Source organism: Daktulosphaira vitifoliae, unplaced genomic scaffold, assembly GCF_025091365.1.
Source record: "Daktulosphaira vitifoliae isolate Bord-2020 unplaced genomic scaffold, ASM2509136v1 Scaffold_1, whole genome shotgun sequence".
Taxonomy (NCBI): Eukaryota; Metazoa; Arthropoda; class Insecta; order Hemiptera; family Phylloxeridae; genus Daktulosphaira; species Daktulosphaira vitifoliae.
Window position 1 is genome coordinate 16,495,106 of NW_026099572.1, and position 12,002 is coordinate 16,507,107.

Sequence of the window (12,002 nt, forward strand, 5' to 3'; positions counted from 1 at the left end):
TAGAGCTTTTATTCTATTATAAAATTAGATATAAATTATAAAATCATAAGCTAATTAAAACATTTTTAAAGCATTAATAGTAAAATTTACGTTTGTAAAATGTACATGGTAGCAAATAGGAATGGACATTAGTTATTTTGCAACCTCTGGAATGTCATTCCACAGTAAAAAATAAAACTCTATTCATATTTGTCAAATGTTATTTTTGGATTGATTAAAATTATATAATATTTTATAAATAATTGCGATTAATTTAAAATGCATCTTTTAATATTTCTTTAAAATTGTTCATTAACAATTAAACAATATTGAAAAGCCTTTAAAGGGTTTATATATAAATATATACATATTAATGTACGTTTAGTTTTAATTAATATTATATATCTATTTTTTTTTTTGTAGTATTATTCGAGTGATTCATTTTTTAAATAAAATTCAAACATATACAGGTTATTATTTTTATCATAACCCACTCAATTAGTTACACAATAAATATAATTAAATTTTTTTTTTTTGTTAATTTTAGTTACACGTTATTCTTGAATTATTAACTATGTAATACTTTTTTAGTTGATCCCTTATGCCTTGTAAGGAAGTTAACTTTGTTTTTTTAAATGGCAAAACACATATTTCGAATTTAATAAAATGTTTGGGTTTTTAATTTAATAGTGAATGGCATTTGACGACAATTCAATCTATTCCTTCTTATATACTAAAACATTTTTTTTTTTCATAGAATACATTGTTAAAATTTTAAAACTACAATTCTCAAAAATGTTTAATTTATAATCTAATGGCAATAGATTAAAAAATTACAATTATAATTGAAATATTTTATCTCCTGATTAAAAGACAATAGCCTTAAATGCATATAACATGTATAAATATATGTATACATTCTTTATTCAGAAAAATTAAAAAAAAAACCCAGCACAGTGGGGATGTGGTATAGTTGGGTCAAGTATAATGATATCTGACAGTGATTAAAATCATATCATAAAAAATACTTCGATGAAAATTTGTAGATAGTGTTTAATTTTAAAAAATTGATGGCTTTTTCCAAAGCTACATGATTTTCTATTTCTTTATTTATATCCTGATTACAGGTTTTATGATTTATAAGTGTAATATATAAATATATAAAGGGAAATGGTGTTATTTAAAAAAAAAGTATGTCGAATGAAAAAAGGGATATAAATATTATTTATTAATAATACTTTTTTAGTTCATCCCTTATGCCTTACAAGGCTATCAATTTTGTTTTTTTAAATGGGAATACATATTTTGAATTTAATAAAATGTTTGAGTTTTTAATTTAATAGTAAATGGCATTTGAATTTTTAGTATAACTTTATTAGTTTATTAGATATAAACATTTAAAGTTTCAACTTTTTGAGTTAATATACATGTATAATATATAAGGGATTACAAATACAAGTAGCTAATGGGTTTTTTATGACGAAATTTTGGGCTTTTTTCATATATTTACTGTTAATAGTAAGTACATAAGTTCCTGGAAATATATTAATCTAATAAAATTATTTTTTAAATCTTCATAAAATTTTCTTTTTATGATGGCAATTTTAAACTTACAAATTGAACTAAAAAAAAGGTTAAAAGTTGAACATTTTTAAATTATAAATTTTCTAGAAAATTAATATTAAAATACAAAAAAATTAGATTAAAAATGACGTTTTGAATCATTTTGAATTTTACATAAATTATTTTTGACAACTCATATTATTTGTGGATATATTTAATTAAAAAAAGTTATTTTTTAATTAAATATATATCTGTAGCAGACTGTGACAGTGACCATCAATTAGTGGGTATGAAATGTTGTGTAAAACTAAAAACAATCGTTAAAGTTGAAAGAAAGCAAACAAACTATAATCTCAAAGAGTTGAAAAACGTGGAAATAGTTGAAGAACTAAAGTAAAACATGGATAAAATATACAACAATAAGATGGACGAAAAGAACCAATAGACAAAACATGGGAGAACATAAAAAGCATTATAATAAACGCCTCAAGAACCACACTAAGTGTGAAAAGAAAATTACCTCATCAGGAATGGATCACCCCAAGTATATTAGATCTAATTGAGAAAAGACGAAAATACAAACACCGGACGGACATGGAAGGACAACTTATATAACGAAACATAAGAAACCGTATATACAGAGAATCAAAAAAAGCAAAAGAAGAATGGCTAGAGCAACAATGTGTTGAAATAAACCATCTTTTTAAAACAAATAGGCTAGATCAAGCCTATGGAACTATTAAAGGTTTCCTCAAAACAAATAAACCTTGCAAAAATAATATTAAAGACAAGAATGGTAAATTGCTTTTGGACACAAGAGAGGTGGTAAACCGACGGAGAGAGTACCTTGAAGAACTATATCAAGGGGAGGAGTTAGAAGATACTAATGAAGAAACTGGTGAATGCTCCTATAGTGCACCGCTACTAAAAAGTGAATTTATTGCCAGTCTTAGAGATTTGAAATATAAAAAAGCGCCGGGAATAGATGAAATCCTCGGAGAACTACTACAAAACGCAAGTGACAGCATAATAGACGAGATGTACTATCTTATGAAAGATATATATAAAACAGGAGTAATACCGAAAGACTTTTGCAACAGCAGAATTGTAACATTACCAAAAAAGAATAAAGCTGACTCTTGCGCAGATTTTAGAACTATAAGCTTACTCCCCCACGCCTCAAAGATACTCATAAAAATTATATGTCGAAGGATATTTAATAAAGCCAACCAATATCTCGGAAATGATCAGTATGGATTCAGAAAACAAAAGGGAACTAGAGAGGCAATATTAGGACTTAGGATCTTAATAGAAAAACAAATATCTCGAAATAGAATAACATGCTTATCATTTATAAATATTGAAAAAGCTTTCGACAACATAGATTGACAAATTATGTTCTCAATAATGAAGGAATTAAATTTAGATTTTAAAGACAGGAGAATTATATATAACCTCTACAAAAATCAAAGTGCAGAAATTACAATAAATAATGAGTCAGCTAGTGCGAAAATACGTAGAGGTGTAATACAAGGGTGCCCACTTTCACCATTATTATTCAACTGTTACATAGAAAAAAGTATAACCGAAGTTAAAGATAAACTTAACAGGCTTGCCATTGGAATCAAAGTGGGTGGTATATTGATTCCAATGATCCGATTTGCAGACGACATCGTAATATTAGCAGAAACAGAGCACGACCTTCAGAGAGCCCTGGTAGAAATGCAAGTATTTATAAATACGAAGTATCAAATGCGTATAAATTCAGGTAAAACAAAAATTTTAGTTTGTGCTCGTGAACACACAAATAACGTAAATATTTATTGAGAAAACCAACTTATTTCCCAAGTTTCTAGTTTTAAATACTTGGGAAGTTTAATAACATCAGATGGAAGAAGTTCGCAGGAAATTAAACAAAGAATAGGGCAAGCAAAGACAGCCTTTATCAAGAAAAAGAAAAATTTGGTTTCGGGAAAAATTAGCAGAGCAATAAAGAAGACATTTTAAAAACGTTTGTATGGAGTGTTGCTTTATACGGCTGCGAGACATGGGTTATTAATGAAAAGGAAAAAAGATCCCTTGAAGCATTCGAAATGTTGAGTTAGAAACGAATGGAAAAAATAAACTGGATAGAAAGAGTAACAAATGAAGATGTACTGATCCAAATTGGAGAAACAAGATCCAATATTAAAGCTATAAAGCGACGACGATGGGACATGATGGGACACGTTTTACGCCATGACGAAGAATTGTATCAAACTATAATAGAAGGTGCAATTGTAGGACGAAACCACCAGGAAGACCAAGAAACTTATACACATCTCAACTGAAAAATGACGCAGGGATTGATACTTACGCCGGATTAAAAAGACTTGCTGAAGATAGTGATAAATTGAGAGCGAAGTTAAAAACGTTGTAAGCCAACCTAATACAGGTTGAAAAAAAAATATATCGACGATACGTTAAATTGACCACTTAATATTATAATAATGACTTTAAAGTTTAATCAATTTTATTTAACACATTTCTACTATAAAGTAAAAATTGTATACATCTGCTAACTTTATATTCCGATTAAAACACACATAATTACAACTAAGCACTAAAACTTAAAATAAATCTACATATTATATGATACGGCCCCGCGTCACTTCGTGATACACTATGCCCCGCGACTCGTGCCACCTTATCATAACTATGAGTATTTGACTGACCAACACCGCGTGCCATACGTCACTGTGCAAAGTCCAGTCAGTTTTGCACGGCCGACGACGACTCGCCACAAATGATACGTTGTGTCTTCTTCCCGTTATCAAAGTGACAACGTCGAGGATGTATGCCACCGGCTCCGGACTAACGAACTGATCCGCACCGTCGCCGTCAAAGCTGCTAACCTTTTGACGGCCGAGGATCATGATGGACACCGCGTCGACAACTTCAGGGAATCGCCGCGATATTATGCAAAATTTATTATTAACTGTGTTCGTCTTTTCGGTTTTTTATTGTTAAATAACCTGTTGTTGCTAATTAATAAATGGCTCATAGGTCTCTACTCTCAAAACGAGTGTCGACTACATTATTGCGACGTAAGATGTGTCAATATTTATCTACATTTCCAAAATTAAAGGGTTTCCTACAATATTTAGTGATAATAAGTTCAACTAGATTTAAAGCATGTTCTTTTGACATATTAATCATTAAAATTGGTCCAGTAAGAGCTGAGATTTTTACTTAGTTTTGCATTGAAACTAAGAAAAAATTTTTTAAATATCTAATCAATTGAGCTAATTATCAAAATTGATTTTAATTGTTAAAATCCATTGTTAAATTCAGGTTTTTATGTGTTGTTGTTTTTCATTTTTGACCTTTAATTTAATGCTGCGTATAGCACATAGTAGAATATAGTAATCACCCTTGTGCATTAGGGTAATTATGATAAGACATACATAAGTACATAAGACGCCCTCTGCAACTCGTTATCGTTATTTTGTGTCGTGGTGTCGTCATCGTTCAGAATAATCGGCCATAATTCTTTTCAGCTATCCAGTCCATATTGTTAGTTATTTATACATTTTGTTGATTTGTTATTTTGCCTTATAACAATTACTTATTAAGTAACTCCACTGTCCACATTGATATAACTTGATATTTGTTTTTTATATTTAATACCTGTCTATTCATCAATATTTATTCGTATTAGATTGTTCAAAATTCAACACAAATTCATAATACAGCTTTTTTTCTGGCACAAATAAATGTAAATTGATATATACTATTAAATAATGAATTATTTAAAAAAATGTAGATAAAAACAGAAATTCTAAAAATATATAAAATTAAATAATTAAATTAGTTTTTTAGTATCATTAACGTTACTATTGTTTAACACAAATATTAAGATGTAGATATGTTGAAATAGTAAACACTTTTAATGTTGCATTAGGTGCAATAGTGAGTGTTTGCGATAAAAAATACGAAAACGGCTGTGCAGCCATACTATTTAAAATATTAGAAAAATCCGAACTTATGTTTAATAATATGCTATTTGCTTTAGTTACAATAAGACATATATCAAATACTAATACAAAACAACGATTAACAAATACTTCAATTGATAACCTTGTAGAATCTTTTATAAAGTTGCTTTGCAAATTAAGAAGTAAATATTATCCAGATTTGTTTGTTTCAAGTCAAGGTCTTATTGCAATAAAATCGTTCTACGAAGATATTGCACAAGAACGCAAAGAAAATATAAATAAAAATATAAAAATGGCCATACAGTTTCATATGAAGTATTGCGAAATTCCACCACTTTTTTTAGATGAAATTTCTTTTATGTTAAAAATTCAAGATCAAATTCTAATTAGTAATTCACTTGTTAAAAAATCCTTAGAAAAATCTATGTGTGATTTTCTGTCATCTTTTTGTGATGAAGTTCAAATAAATGATTATGAAAAACTTGGATTTAATAGTTTATTATAGTAATTTTCAATTATAATATAATTCTTGCTGTATTTTATAATACTTGTATACTTGTATAATTATTTCATTAATCTGTTATAATATTTACACTGTTAAACACTATTTATTATACATGTATATATGTGTAACTTTACATTATTAACTATACATTATCTTTAAATAATAATTATGTAATGTTCGTTTTAATACAATAAACTGAAAATTAATAAACGCGTTGACGACAATATCCCAAGATGAGGTATAATCAATAATAATATAAAAAGGTACAGTTCAACTGGTACATTAGTAATTGAGAGAGTTTTGGATCCAATTTAGAATTCAGTTGGAGTTTTACTTGAATCTTCTTATCACTACCAAGAATTATTAGTCGCGACTCCATGATATTGTAGGTACGACATTCATTTCTAATTTTGATTATTAATAAATAAATTTAAAATCAACTTAAGACAAAACATTAATATCATTTATATCGTTACAATGTTGACAATTTAATAAACAAAATTATGCATAATTGATCGTCAATAATAAAAGAAAGAAAACAAAAAAGTTATAATGGTCGATAAAAAGTTTTTAACAAAAAAATGATTAATACATGTAGCTGACGTATTTGATTTGTCTGGTTATATGAAAAAAATCCAAATTTAGCTAAAATATTTGAATAATGAATGACTTATACACTATTACTATTTAAAACATCAATATTAAAATCACCACCTTAAAAAACGTATATTACTGTATTCGACTTCTTCCTCGCCTTAATCCCAACTACTATTTTATCCTATTAAAACTATATCGTGAGCGAACAACATGCACCATGGCACCTCTCTCTGTACTTCTTTAGTAATTTCATTCTACCACATAGAAAATAAGTAAGGGCTTAAAGCAGAACATTGGTGCATTCCTACTCTTACTCTAAAACCTTCTGTTACTCCTACACTTTGTACCCTGGTACTAGTGCCATCATACATATCCTCTATTATATTAATGTACCTTTTCAAGACCTTAGTTCTAGGAAAAATCATCTATATATTTAATTTTTTTATATTGTTTGTTGAGTAAATTATGTCACATTTTTAAATAATTTAAATTCAAACTTTAAAGCCTTTTTGAAAATCATTCCTAAAAATCAATAACAATATGTAATACTGTTAATTTATACAAAAATTAATATTTTAAAATTTTCTCACAAAATCAATGAATTATTAAAAAACTGTAAAGTTTTTAAAATCACAATGAATATGATTAAGAGTGTTATTCTTGAATTAATGACATTTGAGAACAAAGCCGATTAAATTTGTAAGTCTTTTGAGTACGCTGAAGCGGAATTATTAAAATATTCTTTGAAATATTATACCAGTCATGGTCATATAATCCCAAAGAAATATTTTTATGCTACGAAAATAAAACTATGTACAACAATAAATACATTTACACTACTTAGAGTAACAAAAATATATACCACTGATATTATATTATTTCCAAAATTGCATTGAAATCATAATACTGTTGACCAGAAAATAAAACCCCCATACACTTACATAGATATCGGGTGATTCTTTATTATTAGCCTCTCGATTTCTCTTAAAATAATAATTATGATAAATCTTCCTCGGTATTTGTTAGATTCATATATTTTTCAATTTATCAATTGTTATAGTTTTTAAATTTTTCTATATACTTTAAGGGTGTCAATTTTAATTTTTTTAAATGACCACACTTATATGTTACTAGCACATAAAATAAAAAATAATATAAATAAAAAAATGAGTGGTCTATAACAACTTTTAATCCATTATGATCAATTTTAATTTCATTTTGGAAGTTATAACTATTTAAAAATATAGAGTGGAGGTGAGGCATGTATTATGTTTATTTACTTTTTCTAACCATATAGATTATATTTACAATAAATCGTCACGATCACTTGGCTTTTTGAGAAGAAATTGTAATGAATTCAATAATATTTTGTGTATCAAAATATTTTACATAGGGTTTATTTTCTAAATGTCAAACTTATTTGATATAGTATAATTTTGTATTTTATTTAACATAGAATAATTTTAAACATTGAGTTTATTTATTTTATCATTTAGTGTTAAATAAATTGAACTTACCCAAAATTTTAATTATTTTATACTTGTATTTTTTTTTTGTCAATAAGTGTTTATTTTATTGACTATTATTTAAATAAATTTTTTTTAAATTAAACAAAATGTTTCCTATTATTATTAAAATATACTATTAATATATTAAAATGAAAAAGAAGTTAAAAATAATTTTCATACATATTCTTAGCTTCGATACAAAATTGAGAAGGTATTAGTATCTATCCATATGTGTACCTATAGAAGTGTTATTGTTCAACGATACGTCAAATGACCAAATAATATATCTTGTTGATGTATTCAGCGCTAAAATTTTAATAATTTCCCTTTAAATCTGACACAATAACAAGTTTTCCTCAGCCACATACTAGATCTAACGCTAAGTAACTTATGCGAAGAGTTTTTATTTCAACACATTTGTACATTGTTTTATCATCAAATATATATATCTCTTACATTAATTATAAAAGTAAATTTTAAACTACATCTAATAAAAAAAAAATAAATAATTTTTAAAAAAACTGGTCAGACATAAGAGATTTTTAGAATGCAAAGGTATAAGTGACTTAACAAAAAAAAAAAATGATTTAGGTGCACAGTCAGACTGATATTTAATAATTTTAATTAGTACGAAAAATTTGTTTAAAAAAAAATCACTGTAAAATACTACTAATTTTTACGTACTTATTTTTACGTTGCATTTATCTTTCTTACCTATACACAAGTCCAGTCTAGAGATGAGTGTTGATGTCCTTCAACATCTTTAAAACTTCCCCGCTTCACCCACTCACGCACATACCTCTACTTTTTTTTTTTTAATCCTCCCTTTCGACATGACGTCGCCTTCGTCTTCTTACCACCGCGCTGAGATACGGCCCAAGTTTACACCAGAGCCGAATCCCAGCACGGCGTAGCTTCCCCCGTTAGCCGAACCCTACTAGAGGGTCCGTTGCCCGGGTTGGACCATGTGGAGGTGGAGGTAGCCTACCTCCACCTCCACGACACCTGACACGTTCCAGACACCTGTAGCACTGAGGACCCTTATCAAGAATCCTCAGTCTACAGGAAGTCCACCCAACCCGGACTCGGCCTATGGCTGCCAGGCGATGAGCCAGCTTGAGGGGCACCTCGAACCTCGCATACCGCCCTTTAACGCCGACGTTCGTGCGGACCGTGATAGGTCCTGCATTCGGCGGCAATTCTCCATTCGGAGAATGGAGCTCAGTGCTTTGTGCACGTCCTGCTCATCCTGCCACCTACCACTACTGCTACCATTAAATCCAACGTCGTCTCGTTCCAAGCCGTACACGTTGACAGACACGTTAGGGTTTATCGCTCAAATATTTTAATTTGGAACACAGACGTGGGAAACACAAACCCCGTGAAATCATACCTGTGCTCCTCATTAAAATGTTTTTCATTAAAACGATATTTGTGTCCTCCCTTGACGTGTCTCGCTAAAATGGACCACTTGACATAAGACTGATTGTTATTCTGTGGATTGATTATTGCTTTTCTATGGTAAATTTCTGGTGAGACTGAAATATATGATGAACCGGCGAGAGGCGTATACTTATATACGCTGAGCATAAGATCGTCTATATGCGATAGAGAAAGGCCGTTACCCCTTCCCGAGTACGCGTCTTCCTCGTAGAGCATAACCTCAAAATCTTCATTGTCTACACACCCGATATCCGTAACGGATAGCAATGCCCTAGCGCGTATCTTAAAGGCACGGTCCTCGGGTGGTACTTTTGATCGCTGTATATGGTATGAGGCCTCCAAATTGAAATTGTACTTAATCGGGCAGTTACCAACGATTTCAGCGAGTCTGGTGATCAGACCGGATTTAAAGCCGCGTAGAAAATTACGATAGCTCGCAAAATAAACGGCCCCCCGCTCCAACGCGGTATCAATTTCAGTGAAATCGCTGGTATCAGTCAAATGCATACGTAATCTTTTTGATCTACCCGCGCTGTTTTAGCCCTACTACGCTTAGTCACCTGACGTAATGATGCAGATGTAAACGAGGTAGCTGTTTGATATTGGGAAAAAAACGGTAGATATTTTTTGTTATAGAATAGGTGGGGGGTGGTGCAGCGTAGGTTTTAAAAAAGAATAAAAAGCTCATAAAAAGAATACTGGGCGAATCGCATTTAACGTTCGATGAAATGTATTTCATGCTTACGCGCACTGAGGCTTGTCTGAACTCACGTCTTCTCACTCCTTTGTCTCTTTGTCCAACCGATTTAACTGTGCTAACTCCTAGTCATTTTTTAATTGGTGAAGCATTGACTGCATTACCAGAGAAAGATGTAAGCGATACTCTGTCAAATCGTTTAGACCGTTGGCGTAGAGTAAATAAGTTTTCTCAGCAAATATCTTGCTGGAGTAGCGAATATCTTTCACAACTTCAAACTCGCTACAAATGGGCAAAACAAAAGGGACCTAAACTGTCAGTCGGTTCCATTGTCTTAATAAAAGAAGAAAATCTCAGCCCTCTAGTCTACGATTGGGCCGAGTATTAAGTGTTATATGTGGTAAGGATGGCGTGATCCGCACAGCAAGGGTAAAAACAGCCTTTTGTGGTGAACTTACAAGCAGTTCGAAATTTAAGTCCATTGCCGATTGTCGGATTGATTTATTAAAATTTATTGTTTGTCAATTTAAATATTTTTGTAACCTGTTTGTTATTTTTGTTTTTATTAAATGTTGGTTTTTTTTTGCAATTTGTTTTGTGTTTTATATATACATATTTTTTGGTTTGTTAGATAAATTTTATATTGATTTTGATTAATCAAAGTGGGCGGCTTGTTTGATATTGAGAAAAAAATGGTAGATATTTTTTGTTATAGAATAGGTGGGGGGTGGTGCAGCGTAGGTTTTGTGTTTGTAAGTCAGTCGTAAACCGAACAACGAATGATGAGTCCGGCGCACCTACGCGTACCAACAGTTTTATTCGTATATGAAATGTAAAAGATACATAGTAAAAATACAGTCCATATTATTGACTAAAATAAAGTGTTTTTAGTCAAAATTTAAAATACCGTAAGCTACCAACCAGTAGCTTTAATAAAAAAAAAAAAGATTTATTTATTAAAATAATAAAAAAAAAATCTGAACTGAATAAATAGTAACAGTTAGTTTCGGCTATAAGGCATCTTAAGGTTATTGTATAAATAATAAAAAAACAATTAAAAAAAACACAAAATTAACATAAAAAAAAATGGTAGGGGTGGTAAAATTTAACAGATATAAAAGTATAATAAAATTAAAAATGTTAACAATTATAAAAATTTACATACCTGGTACAGATAACGTTTGCTGGTACATGACTTTTTTTTTGCGCGTGTAAAATATTAATAATAAATAAAATAAATTTAATAAATAAAAACCCAGCACAGGGGGGTCACGGCACAGTGGTGACGTGGCATAGTTGGATCAAGTATAATGATATCTGACAGTGATTAAAATCACTATCGAAAAAAAACGCTTCGATGCAAATCTTTAAATAGTGTTTAATTTAAAAAAATTGGTGGATTATTCCAAAAGCTTCATAAACTGCTAGTTCCTCATTAATATATTGATTAAGATAAAGTATGTCGTATGAAAAAGATCTATATAAATACTACTTCTCATAAAAAAGTTGTAATGATCCATACATTTTTCAAAAAGTTATAGCATAATAAAGTTAAAAATGTAAAATACAAAATCGAACATTTTCACACAATAATAGCATTTGGTAGCCATTTTCACCGTGAAGACAAAATAAAGTCCGATATTTTTTTTTTACATAATAAAGTAGATTACATTAGCTTTAATTTAATATATATATAAAAGTGTCAGACTTTCCGGAACACTTTCAAAATTTAA